Source organism: Dendrobates tinctorius, unplaced genomic scaffold, assembly GCF_039654945.1.
Source record: "Dendrobates tinctorius isolate UK_male_01 unplaced genomic scaffold, ASM3965494v1 ptg000293l, whole genome shotgun sequence".
In the NCBI taxonomy this organism is placed as follows: Eukaryota; Metazoa; Chordata; class Amphibia; order Anura; family Dendrobatidae; genus Dendrobates; species Dendrobates tinctorius.
Genome location: NW_027361960.1, coordinates 21185501 through 21198765, shown reverse-complemented (window position 1 = coordinate 21198765; position 13265 = coordinate 21185501). Strand labels below are relative to the sequence as shown.

The following is a 13265-nucleotide window of genomic DNA, read 5'->3' as shown; positions in this document are numbered from 1 at the left end:
ACATTCTACATTATTATTAGTTGTTTTTCTTCATGTAGAATTAACCTACAGGGAAAAAAAAGGTTTTTTTTAATTCCGATATTTCTGTTCCATTGACTTGAATGGGACTTCCAGGATCGGAATCGACGATACCCGATACTTTTTTTAGATCGGCCGATCCATTCCGATCCGATATTTTTCAGTATCGGGTGGTATCGCTCAACACTAGTAGTGAGTCATAAATCCAGGTGTTAAATTGAGTCCTAGTGTCAAAGAATTGAACTTATTTATCATTTTGAATTCCCAAATTTTTCTTTCTCTGTCATCCTTAAAATTACCTTTTAGTATTAAGACTGTTAAGTCCGTCATGCGGTGTCCAGGTCCAGAGAAGTGTTTTCCCACAGGAGTGTCCATTTCATTCCTGATTGTGTGTCTCTGTAGATTCATCCATGTTTGTAGTTTTTGCATGGTTTCCCCAATATAGATACTTCCAGGGCACCTCATACATTGTATCATGTACACCACATTGGAGGATGTACATGAAACGGAACCCATGACCTTATAGTCCTGATTTGTGTTTGGTACAAGGACTATATTTGCTAGCAATGAGTGGGTGCAAGTTTTGCATTTTTTATTGTTACATGGATATGTACCCATCACTGATGGTGATGAGAGGACACTTCTGACGAGGAGATTCCTTAAGTTAGGGGGCTGTTTGTAGGAGAGAAATGGCAGTTCTGGGAAAATGTCTTTCAATTTGTGGTCTCTGTGGAATATGGGTTAGAGATCAGCACCAATTTTCCTTAAGATGTTCATGTTGGGGTGGTATGTGACCACAAGAGGTACCCTGTTGCTGTCCTCTCTCAGTTTGTAATCCAGGAGGCTGATTCTTGGGATCCTTGATATATTACAAGTGGATGATACCCCTGTTGCCGGAATATATTCCTCAGTGATAGCAGCTGTAGTTCCCTGTCTTTTCTGTCTGAACAGATCCGAATATAGTCATGTACAAGTATTTTGTATTGATGACCACAAATATATTTATATATGTAAATTAGATCTCTTCTGATGTGTCGTTTTTCTAAACTAAACAAGCTTAACTTTTCCAACCGCTCATCATATGAACTGACTCTAAAGCTACTTTCACACTTGTTTTTTTTTGCACTGCGCACCGTGCGCAGTGCAAACGCATATGAAAAACGCATCATGCGTTTTTGTGCGTTTTTTGCTGTTTTGTGCGCGTTTTTTGCGCTGACGTGCGCATTACCATGCACAAAAAAGCGCAAAAAAACGCAAGTTTGAAACCAGCCTAACGTCTGAATATCCCTTTTGAAAGGTTAAGTCCAAAACTGTGTCCCACACTCTAGATGTGGCCTCCTCACCAGTGATTCGTAAAGAGGTAACAAAATGTTGGGATAGCGGGATTTTATCTCTCTCTTTATACAACTTAAAATCTTGTTTGCTTTTGCAGCTGCAGTTTGATTGCTACTCAGCTTAAGGCCCCGTCACACACAGCGATACCGCCAGCGATATCGCTGTGTGTGACATGGATCAGCGACTGGCCCCCCTGCCCGGTATCGCTGATCGTACAGGATCGTCCTGGGCCGTTTTTTGATCATTGGTCTCCCGCTGGCCAGCGTGCATCGCTGCGTGTGGCAGCGGGATAGCAACGAACAGCAATGCTGAATGCTTGTTTCCAATGTAAACAGCGGGTATCTAGGAGCCGCGCGGCTCTTAGTTACCCGCTGTTTACCTTGGAAACCAGCGTGCACGCTTTTTTTCCAAGGTAAACAGCATCTAACCAAGAGCCACGTGGCTCTTAAATACCCGCTGTTTCCAATGGAAACCAGCTTGCTCGCTGGTCCTGATCGCTGGTGGGGCTGTCTGTGTGACAGCTCCCCAGCGATCAGCTAACTATGTCCCAGCGATCCCATCCATGTCGGATCATTGGTGGGATCGCTGGGACATTGATGCGTGTAACGGGGCCCTAACTTGTATAAAAGCAAATACAATCCTATCAGTTAATGGTGTTAGTAGCAAGAATAGAAAATAGTTGGGTGATAAAACCTAACTATTAATATATTTATTTTAAAATCATGGAAAACATAAAGATACGCTAACAGCAACAAGTGATAGAAACACAAAATTCAATATAAGTGCTCAATAAAACCAGTGCACATTAGTAAAATGGTACGGTCTCATCCTTTTGGTGTCCCAGATGAGCCATCCAAAGTCCAAGAGTAGGTACTGGGAGGGTATTACTTGATTGTGAGCTACCCTGTCATGTCCAGTGTGAGTCTCCCATCTTAACAAGGACAGAACCCAAGTGTAGTCCTGCCCTCACTAGGTGTCCCTTATATCCCTCCTGTCGCGTTTCGTCAACCAATACAGGTGGACTCATCAGGGGAGCATTAATATATCTTGGGAACAGTTATGAGATTCCAAAATTTAGAACCAAAATTGGAGTCACACGGATCGGGGTGTTGAGGAATAACCCAGGTTAGGGGAGCCATCTTGTGTCACCAGAGTGCTACCTGATTCACAGAATAAATGTTAAGACTCTGACCCTACACCATGTGGATTTAAACACCCTATGTACCATAATTGAGGAGTCTTATTGGCTTCTTACATCTCTCTCTCCTGGCTCACCAGTGATTGCTAATGTCTCAGTGCAGTCCAATCAAATTGGACAACCATATCCAATCCCATTAGCATTTTGACAAGCTGCTATTTTACATATTCATGTTATGTCCTGATCAATACAATTGAAATAGCCACCGTCATTCTCAGCAAAGTGCCACTTTGTTGCTGAGACCACATCTTAATCATCATTCATATTACGGTATCCTAGCACGGATCTATGAAGCTATCAACTAAGATTTGGGGGAAAGAGAGCCCTTGATGGACCCGACACTATGTGCATTGATTAGTGTGTCAGTGGGAGGTGTAACCTCTGACATTTGTGTGTTCGGAGAGGGGGTCCCACTCCCAGCAGTGCTGACAGCTGAGAAAGAGATTACCAGTCAAACTGTGAAGGGCAACAGAAATCATCCACATGATATATATTTTAAATAAATGACCCAGAGCTTACCATACTTAACAGTAAAACTCAGAAGGAAGAAGCTGGTTTAAGTACCGACATAGTGGGTGGTGGTTATCACGTCAGCAGAAGTTGTAGCCTATGACGTATACAGGCTTGGTAGGGAATCGCCACAAGCCTGACAGTGAAGAGAAAGAAAGCCATGCGAGCTAGGAAAGGAAACAACGATCAAAGAGAGGTATTGATACTCTATTATCCAGGATATATTAGCCCCATCAATAAGAATTCCATTCAATAAGGATTCCATTAAAAAAGTCCATATATTTGGAATGCCATACACTTGGTTTAGGACAACAGGATAATTTCATAAGTCCCAGATATTAAAGAAACAATATTGGAGTTTATCTCTTATTACGGATATCACCAGGTGTTCACCTATTTTTAGTCTCAGTTCTTGTGTGGTTTTACCCATGTAATCTTTATCACACTCACAAGTACATTTATAAATTACTCCTTTAGATTTACAATAAATTCATTCCCTGACTTCAATTGTTTGCCCACCAAAAGACCAGAGAAGGTCTTAGCTACCTCCCTAAAAAAACAGGCAATACAACCCCCACATTTGTAGCATCCCTTAGGTCTCATTGCGAGCTAAGTCCCCACTTTATCCGGAGGTGGCAGTGGTGCAAAGTGGCTGCAAAAATTTTGAACCTCATAATAACTCCCAAGATATATTAATGCTCCCCTGATAAATCCATCCGTATTGGTGGACAAAAAGCATCGGGAGGGAGAAAAGAGACACTAGTGAGGGCAGGACTATAGTTGGGGACTGTCCTTGTTAGGACTGGAGACTCGCATGGGGCATGACACAGTAGCTCACAAGCAAGTATTATCCCTCCTTATGCCTACTCTTGGACTTTGGATTACTCATCTGGGACACCAAATGGATGAGAATGTGCCATTTTTTTTACTATTGTGCACTGGTTTTATTGAGCACTTGTATTGAATTTTGTATTTCTAGCACTTGTTGTGGTTAGTGTGTCTTTACATGTTCTCTGGTTTTAAATTAAATACTGTATATTAAAAGTTAGGTTTTATCACACAACTATTATCTATTCTTGCTGCTAGCATCAGCCTACTTGTAACCAGAATGCCTATGTCTGTCTCCTGTTTTGTAGTCCAGAGTATACTCCCATTTAAAGTATATGCAGCAATAGGATTACTCTGTGCTAGGTGAATTACTCTGCATTTATCAACATTAAACCTCATTTGCCAAGTCTTTGCCCATTCAGTCATCTTATCCAGATCATTTTGCAATATTATAATGCCAAGGTCAGATTTTAATATCCTACACCAGGAGTGGGCAATTAATTTTCTAAAGTGGCCACATGAGGAATTGGGACAGTTGTGGAGGGCCTAACTCATCAGCTGAACTTAATTTGGCTTAATATTTTATTGTTATGGAAAATACTGTTCTAATTAAATGTATATACGGGTAAGAATAGAGGTTACAATAAGCTTTATAGTAAAATCTACTAGAAGCTAATCAACATATGTTACCCCTACAGAAAAGCAAGCACATTTTCACTTCTTTAGTTGTCTTTTTAACATAACAAACTTTAACTAGTGATGCAATGTTTGGATTTTGGACATGCCTTCCGTGAGAAATATCCAGTCTGCCTTGGGCTTGAAAAAGTGTGTTGAAGTCTGGTTGAATGTCTGATCATCAGTGATAGAGGCTCTGTATCTAGATTTGTTAAATTTCATTACTGAGAATGTTTGGTCACATATGTACAGTAAGTAGATCAAAAGAGAGCAAACATCTTCTGAGCATGCCATCTCACATTTTGGAAAGTTCTCCTCTTTGAGAAAAGAGTAGAAATCCTGCAGTGATGCTGACTATTAATGGGTGAGCACTAAAATGCTTGGGTGCTCATTGCTCGGGTCGAGCAAATTGGAATGCTCTGGTGTTCAACCCGAGCAACGAGCCCAAGGTAAGTCTGTGGAAAACTCAAGCATTTTTCTGGCCGTCCCCCCAGAGGTTTGGAGAGGGACTAGAAATTGCGGAAATCGATGGAAACAGTGCTCAAATGACATGGGAACAGCATGTGGAAAACCCCTGGAAGCATTTTTGACTCCCAGGTGACTGCGGTGAAAAATGTTGTCAGAGTGTTATGCCACTTTTACAGACTCACAATAAAACATACAAAAACAAAAAGAAAATGGATTTTCCTGTGAAATATGTTAACGACCATTCTTTCCAGGGTAATGACTTGTATGTAAGTCAAAATAAATAACCAAAAACAAAAATGCTCCTCCACACCTTGGGCTATGTTCACGTGTAGCATTTTTGATGCGTTTTTGAACTTTAGCATTGCTTTCAACAAGACAAATGCATTCCCTGGGAAATGTCATTTTTAACATTTTTCAACCTTATCTGGCCATGTGGTGTGTGACACATCATAAGACACATCCTGTTTCATTTATGAAGGAGGGACTCTGAATGTCACAAAGCCTATTTTTAAATGGCCATCAGGCGGCCTTTACTATTCTTAAAGGACCTTCAGTTGTCCCTCATTAATGTCAGAGAGCCATCAGCCGGTTATGCTTTGTTGTTCCCAATATTAAACAGTGGGTCTCCTATACTGTTATTGCATATGCAGTGAGTGGCAGGGCTGCCCAAAATCTGGACACACCCCAATATCCCTTTGAAGAGATGTACAGGAGGACCTCCTGAAAACAATGTTCCCATTATTAGGAAGTGGGTCTCCCATACTGTTTGCCTATGCAGTGGATGCAAGGGCTGCCAAAAATTTGGAAGAACTCCAATGCCCCTTGGAAGAGACATGGAGGAGGGCCTCATAAAAAAATGTTCCATTAGAAAGGAGAGGGTCTCCGATACTTGTAATGCCCATGCACTAAGTATATGGGCTTTCAAACATTTACCCCTAGGGAGTATACATTAACATACTGTATAACAAAATTTTTTTACTGGCATCATAAAAACCCTTTAAAAAAATTATGTGGGTGTTGCATCACAGACCACGGTCACCCTGGTGATATGGTGGTGGAGGATGAGGATGAGGAGAAGGAGGAGGACAACAGCAAATAGCCCAAATCAGGAAGCATATACCGATGTGTGGGTGTAAAGAGGTGCATGGGAATAGACCTCCTAAAAAAAAAGAAACTGGAATTGAGTTTATGTTACACTGCTATCATTCAGTGGTGTTGAGAAGTGTGGCACAATCAAGGCTTTGTTCATTTTTATAAGAGTCAGCCTGTCAGCATTTTTAGTTGACAGGTGGATGTACTTATCAGTTATAATTCCACCAGCGGTACTAAAAGCTTGCTCAGACAAAATGCGGGGAGCAGGGCAGGCCAGGACCTCCAAGGCGTTGAGAGCCACTTCATGCCATGTGTCCAGCTTGGATACCCAATAATTATAAGGCACAGATGTTGGTACTGTCAGCAAGGTACTCCCTCAGCATCCTCCCAAACTTTACACTCCTTGTGAGAGTACCCCATGCCTCAAGGCCTGTGAGATGGGAGGGTATGAGAAAACTCTCCCAGAACTTTGCCAGTGTTCCACTGCCCCTGCTGGATTGGAGTTGTGTCTCTCTCGCCTGTACTCCTTGGTTGTCTAACGAACTGTGACCTCTGCCACCAGCGTTTTCAGATGGGAATTTTTTTAATAATTCCACAATCAGGGCCTTCTGGTACTGCCCTATTTTAGTAGACCTGTCTGCCTCAGGAATAACAGATAGAAAGTTCTCCTTGTATAGCATGGGTCTAGAAATGTCAGCAACCAGTATTGGCTGTCACCCAAAATTTTGAGAATGCGAGGGTCACGGAAAACGCAGCATAACATAAACTCAGCCATGCATGGCAGACTGCTAACAGGCAAGACTTTTGTGTCTTTACCAAGAGGACGACTGACCATGCTCTCCACTTCCTCCTCCTCCTCCTCCCTGTCCTCAGGCCATCTACACTGAACAGATGGTATGACAATTGTGCAGGTAGTACCATTTATAGTGCATGAAACTAGCTCCTGTTCTTCATCCTCCTCCTCTTCCTCATTGTCACCCAATCCACATTGGGATGAGATGAGGCTGGGCTGTGTGTAATCACCCTTTATGGTTTCTTGATCTATCTCATTGTACTCTGCCTGCAATGCATCCTCTTTGATTGTGAGCAGAAAGTGTTTCAGAATACAGAGAAGCGGGATGGTGACACTAATTATGGTGTCTTTGCCGCTCACCATCTTGGTGAACTCAAAATTTTGGAGGAAGGTACATATGTCTGAAATCCATGTCCACTCCTGGGGTCTTATGTGTGAAGTCTGAACTGAATACTGACGGCCTTGTTGATGCTGGTAGTCAACAACTGCCCTCTTCTGCTCACAAATCATTCCCAACATCTGCAGTGTAGCGTTCCAATGCGTAGGGACATCACACACCAATCAGTGAGCTGGAAGTTGCAAATGCTGCTGAAGCCAGCAAGGGTGGCGGAAGCTGTAGCCAACTTTTTAAAATGGGCACACAGGCGGCCTAGTTTGATAAGCAGGTCCAGAAGCTCCAGATTGGTATTGAGAAAATGTTGAACATGAGATTAAGCACATGGGCCAGGCATGGTACATGTGTGAGCTTGCCTCAGAGCCGCCACTATGTTCCGGCCATTGTCCTACATGACCTTGCCTGGCTGTAGGTTCAGTGGTGTCAGCCACAGATCTGCCTACTCTTTCAGAGCTGTCCACAACTTGTCAGCATTGTGCGGTTTGTCACCTAAGCATATTAGCTTCAGCGCAGCCTGTTGCTGCTTGGCTGAAGCAGTGCTGCAGTGTTTCCAGCTTGTGACTGATGTGGTCATTTCGGAGATGGCAGCTGAAGAGGAGGAGGATGAGGTGCAGGAGCTGTAAACTGTGAGGGCAACCCTGATTGACATAGGGTCCGCAATCCTCGGCGTCAGGAGGACGTGTTCCATCCCAAGGTCTGACTGGGTCCCGGCTTCCACTATGTTAACCCAGTGTGCCATCAGCGAGATGTACCATCCCTGGACTTGTCCACGTGTCCATGATAAGGTGGGCATTCCCAGTAACTGCATTGTTGAGGGCACAGCTAATGTTGAGGGACATGTGCTTGTGTAATGCAGGGACAGCACACCAGGAGACCAGGAGACTGAGTACCGAGGGACGGCCGCCACCATCAGGTTGCAGAATACTTCCATCTCCACAAGCCTAAAAGGCAAAATTTTGAGCGCAAGCAGTCGAGAAATGGGGGAATTTAGTAGTGTGGCCTGCAGGGATTTGGCTGCATAATTGCGCTTGCGTTCTAAGGACTGGGGTATGGACAACTGAACGCTGCGCTGGGACAAGGATGTGGACCTGTTTGCTGATGGTGCTAGTTGAGTGTGTGCAATGACAGGTGCATGGCAGGAGCCATATTCCCATGCACCATGGATAGGGGATTGGCTTGCATGCATAACAACGGAAGAAGCAGTGGTGTCACTCGCAGACATTGTTCCTGGACCCTCGGTTTCGGCCCACAAAGTCAGGTGCTTTGCTGCCATGTGCCTGATCATGCTGGTGGTGGTCAAGCTAGTAGTTTTGTTACCCCTGCTGATGCTGGCCTGACAGGTTGTGCATATGGCCTTTTTGGGGTTATCGCCAGAGTCTTTAAAAACAACCAGACTTGGGAAGACCTAACAGTTGTACTGCCAACTTCCGTCGTGTTGGTGTTACCTGGAACGGTTGCCCTCCTTGGGTCTACGGCCACCACACTGCTTTTTCCTGCCTGTTGGGGTGCTACGCCTCCCTCCCCCTGTGTGCTGCTGTCCTCGCTCTGCATGTCCACCTGCCAGATTGGGTCAGTTACTATATCATCCACCACCTCGTCTTCCACTTCTGTACCCTTGTCCTCCTCCTGACCTTCTGGCAATTGTGTCGCATCATCGTCCACTTCTTGTGAGACTTTCCCACCGCCACCTTCACGTGACCGTGGCTGCTCAAATATTTGGGCATGGCTACATGCGACCTCTTTTTGCCCCACTTCAAGTGGACTGGGCAAGAGGCCTTAATCTCTAAAAGGAAAAGAGACCAGCTCTTCGGAGTTTTCAAGTGTGGGATCAGTTGTCTCCGGGCACATGGCATGGTGGAAGGAAGGAAGGTCAGTATGAGGAATATGCGGTCCAGTCTCATGGCTACTGAGACTTGACCGTGTGGAAGACAGGTTGGTGGTGGTGGTGGCAAAGTGACTGGAAGCATTATCCGCTATCCAACCAACAACCTTTTGACACTGTTCTGGGTTCAATAGCGGTGTGCTATGGTCCCCTAGTAATTGAGACAGGAAGGTCGACCAAGAAGATGTGGGTGTTTTTTGTGGCACAATTTCAGCTTACCCATGGCCTCGGCCTCGGTCTCTGCATGCATCATCACCATCACCATCACGTCCAGTTCCCATCCCTTACCATGAGCCTTGCCCATTTTAAATGGAGGACAATATTTTCCACCTTCACTACAATTGGCTGAATTTGTAGCAAACTTACATGTGATCCGTGTGAAGGAAAACCACAGTTTTAAATAGCTGGCCTGTAGGTAACTATTTTTAACAGCAAACTGGTGTCAATAACTTCGCTAACACACTGCAACAAAATTTAAATTGAGGCCAGAAATGGCAGAATTTTTTGTGCACACTAATATGTGGTATCTGTGATGGACCACAGTTTTAAATAGCTGGCATGTAGGTAACTATTTTTAACAGCAAACTGGTGTCAATAACTTCGCTAACACACTGCAACAAAATTTAAATGTAGGCCAGAAATGGCAGAATTTTGAAAGCACTTTGATGTGATCCATGTGATGGACAAACCACAGTTTTAAACGGATGGATTTTTAGCGCTATTATATGGAAAGGATCTGGCTGTATTCTGCAGTGCCAACAAGCAAATGGAGCAGAAAAATGGTGTTCTCTGGATTGCTTTTTAAGTAAATAATCAGGAATAAAATTCCCAAAAAATTATTCCTGGTCCCTAATACCTGGGGCTATGTTTTGAAATATCTGTAAAAGCAGCAGCAGCAGCAGACAGAACTGGAATGGACCTTTTTGCTATATGCACTGCAATCTACCACATACACTGCCTGGCTAGCACTGATATCTATGCAGCTGGATTAGTCCTCAGAAGGACTGTTAGCTGAGATGGATATGTGTATAATATATTGTTGTATACCTGCACTAGCTAAGAAACAAGCAAATCTCTCCCTAGATCAGCAGCACCTCTCTCTACACTGCCAGATTCCGGAGTAGACTGTGACGAGCATGGCGGTTCCAGGTCTGATATAAATCACTGTAATGCTACAACCAAACATGGCTGCGGCATTATAGTGTGTGGCAGACAATTATAACAAAAAAAGTGGTTTGGTTCCGTGTTAGCCAGTAGAAAAAAATATATTATTGCACTCTCTTTGGCTTTCTAAAGAGCGCCAAACATGCAGGGAGGGGACCTGAACTCCCGCCAAGCAAACTCAGAAATACTCTTTGACCTCCCAGCATCTCAAGCGTGTACCGAGTAGTGGGGAGCATGCTCGCTCATCACTAATGCTGACCTAAAGTTCTATTCCAGTAGTCTATCAGACTTTAAGTCAATTAGCTCAAGCTGAACATCACTGGGTGTATTATCAACGATGCAGCTAAAGAAAAAAATAATTTCTTTTCATTTTTAACTGATTTGAAGTTTTGAAATTGTCTTGAAAATTCATCATGCAGTGCTCCTAACATGGAGGAGTACCTGCGACGGTGATCAGCTGATGGTGCGGCTTCCTATAGTGTTGGCAAGTGGGTAAGAATGTTGTCATTCATTTGTCTTGAAAGAAATTGCATCTTTCTCATGAAAGCCTTTAACAAGCCTTACTTTACATACATACAAAAAGGCCCTTGCATTGTAGTTTAGTATTTAGCGCATTCATTAGTGAAGTTACATCAACAGCAAATCCAAAATCTGCGATGCAATCAGCATATGATAGTTCTGTGATATAATGCCCTTTCTTGTCACAGAACTCTTGAATCTCTGTTCTCAAGTCCCATACTGTTTTAAACACTTTTCCCAGGGTGAGCCATATGACAGTTGTGTTGTAGCCTATATCACGATGTTCAGTTTCATACTCTTCCAAAACTGCAACAAACTGCCTGTGATACAGCCCTCCTGCCCTGATGAAATTAACTATTTTGGTAGCTACAACATCTACAGCATAGTTAATTTTTAGCACTGATTTACATAGCACCTCTTGATGAATAATGCAATGTAAAAATGCCAATTTCTGTTCAGGGTTCATTTCATTCACTTTGTCCTGTTTCCGTTTCAAAAGGCCAACATTTTTCCCTGTCATATTTCGAGAATCATCTGTTGTGACACCCATTAGTTTGTCCTATTTCAGCCACAGCTTGTCCAAGCATCCATTCACTTCTGTCAACAAATCGCTGTTGTTGTCCCTTTCATGGACCACATTGCTGACATTTCTTCCATAATTTTAAAGTCCTTAGATATTCCACATACAAAGATGAGCAACTGGGTCATTGCATGGATATCACAGCTCTCATCCAAAGCCTCTTTTTCATCAGGGCATATTAGCGATGCAGAGTCCAACGAACACACTTTGATAAACTCGCAATCATAAAATGGCTTACATTTTTCTGCAATTTTATGGGATATGAATAGTGATTGGCGAGCACTAAAATGCTCAGGTGCTCGTTGCTAGGGTCGAGCAAATTGGAATACTCGTGTACTCGGACAGAACAACGAGCCCAATGTAAGTCTATGGGAGATCCAAGCATTTTTGCCGCGATCCCCCCAGGAGTCCTCTTAACCCCTTTCTGCCATCTGACGTACTATCCCGTCCATGGTACCTGGGCGTGTATGACCGGGGAAGGGATGGTACGTCAGCAAGGTCAGCGGCGCTCCTGGGAGGCGGGCCGCTGATCGCGGTCGGGTGTCAGCTGATTATCACAGCTGACACCCGGCACTATGTGTCAGGGGTGGTCACAGATTGCCCTTGGCACATTGACCCCTGGCACACTGTGATCAAACATGGTCGCAGTGCACTGGGGGATTAGGGAAGAATTGCGCAGGGAAGGGGCTCCCTGCGTGCTTCCCTGGACCCTCAGAACAGTGCTATGTGATTGCGCTATTCCGATGGCCTCCTTCCCTGCCGGCCCCGGATCCAATATGGCCATGGGAGCCTTCGGAGGCCTGCATGGAGGCAGCTTCCTCAGTGCCTGCTAAGAGCAGGAGCTGAGAAAGCCTCCAGCAGTGCCTGCCAGATCGCTGATCTGACACACAGCTGTGCAAGGTGTCAGATCAGCGATCTGACACTTTATTGTAATGTCCCTCATTGGGACATTATAATAAAGTAAAAAAAAAACACGTGTAAAAATAATTTATAAAAATAATCTAAATAAATAATTTAAAAAAATATACATAATAAGTTCTTTTTTTTGTAAATAAAAAAATAAAAACAATAAAAGTACCCATAATTAGTATTGCCTCATCCGTAATGACCCGCCCTATAAAACTGTCTCGCTAATTAACCCCTTTAGTGAACCAATCAAAAAGATGCATATAAATAAACATGGTACGCTAAAAACGTCATCTTGTCCCGCAAAAAATGAGACAAATACAGTGTCATCAGCAAAAAAATAAAAAAGTTATAGCTCGCAGATTAAAGTGGTGCAAAAATAATTATTTTTATAAAAAATGGTTTTCATTGCATAAAAGCGCCAAAACATAAAAAAGACATAAAAGAGGTATCGCTGTAATCGTACTGACCCATACAATAAAACCACTTTATTAATTTTGCCACACGTGGAACGGTGTAAACGCACCCCCCAAAATAAATTCTTGAAATGCTATTTTTGTTCATTCTGCGTCCCAAAAATCGGAATAAAAAGCGATAAAAAAGTCACGTGTCCGAAAATGGTACAAATAAAAACGTCAACTCGTCCTGCAAAAAATAAGACGTCACATGACTCTGTGGGTCAAAATATAGAAAAATTATAGCTCTCAAAATGTGGTGATGCAAAAACTATTTTTACAATAAAAAGCATCTTTCAGCGTGTGACAGCTGCCAAACATAAAAAACCGCCATAAATAGTAAATAAATTCCCCTTTATCACCCCCTTAGTTACAGAAAAATAAAAATTTTTTAAAAAATGTATTTATTTCCATTTTCCCATTAGTGTTAGGGTTAGGGCTAGAGTTA

The 13265-nt window shown here is 43.1% G+C and overlaps 1 long non-coding RNA gene across 1 annotated transcript in view; it reads left to right on the top strand.

Annotated features, from left to right (window-relative positions):
• Positions 1 to 13265, top strand: part of LOC141072959 (uncharacterized) — a 150599-nt gene that overhangs the window by 30445 nt on the left and 106889 nt on the right. The window lies entirely within an intron of this gene.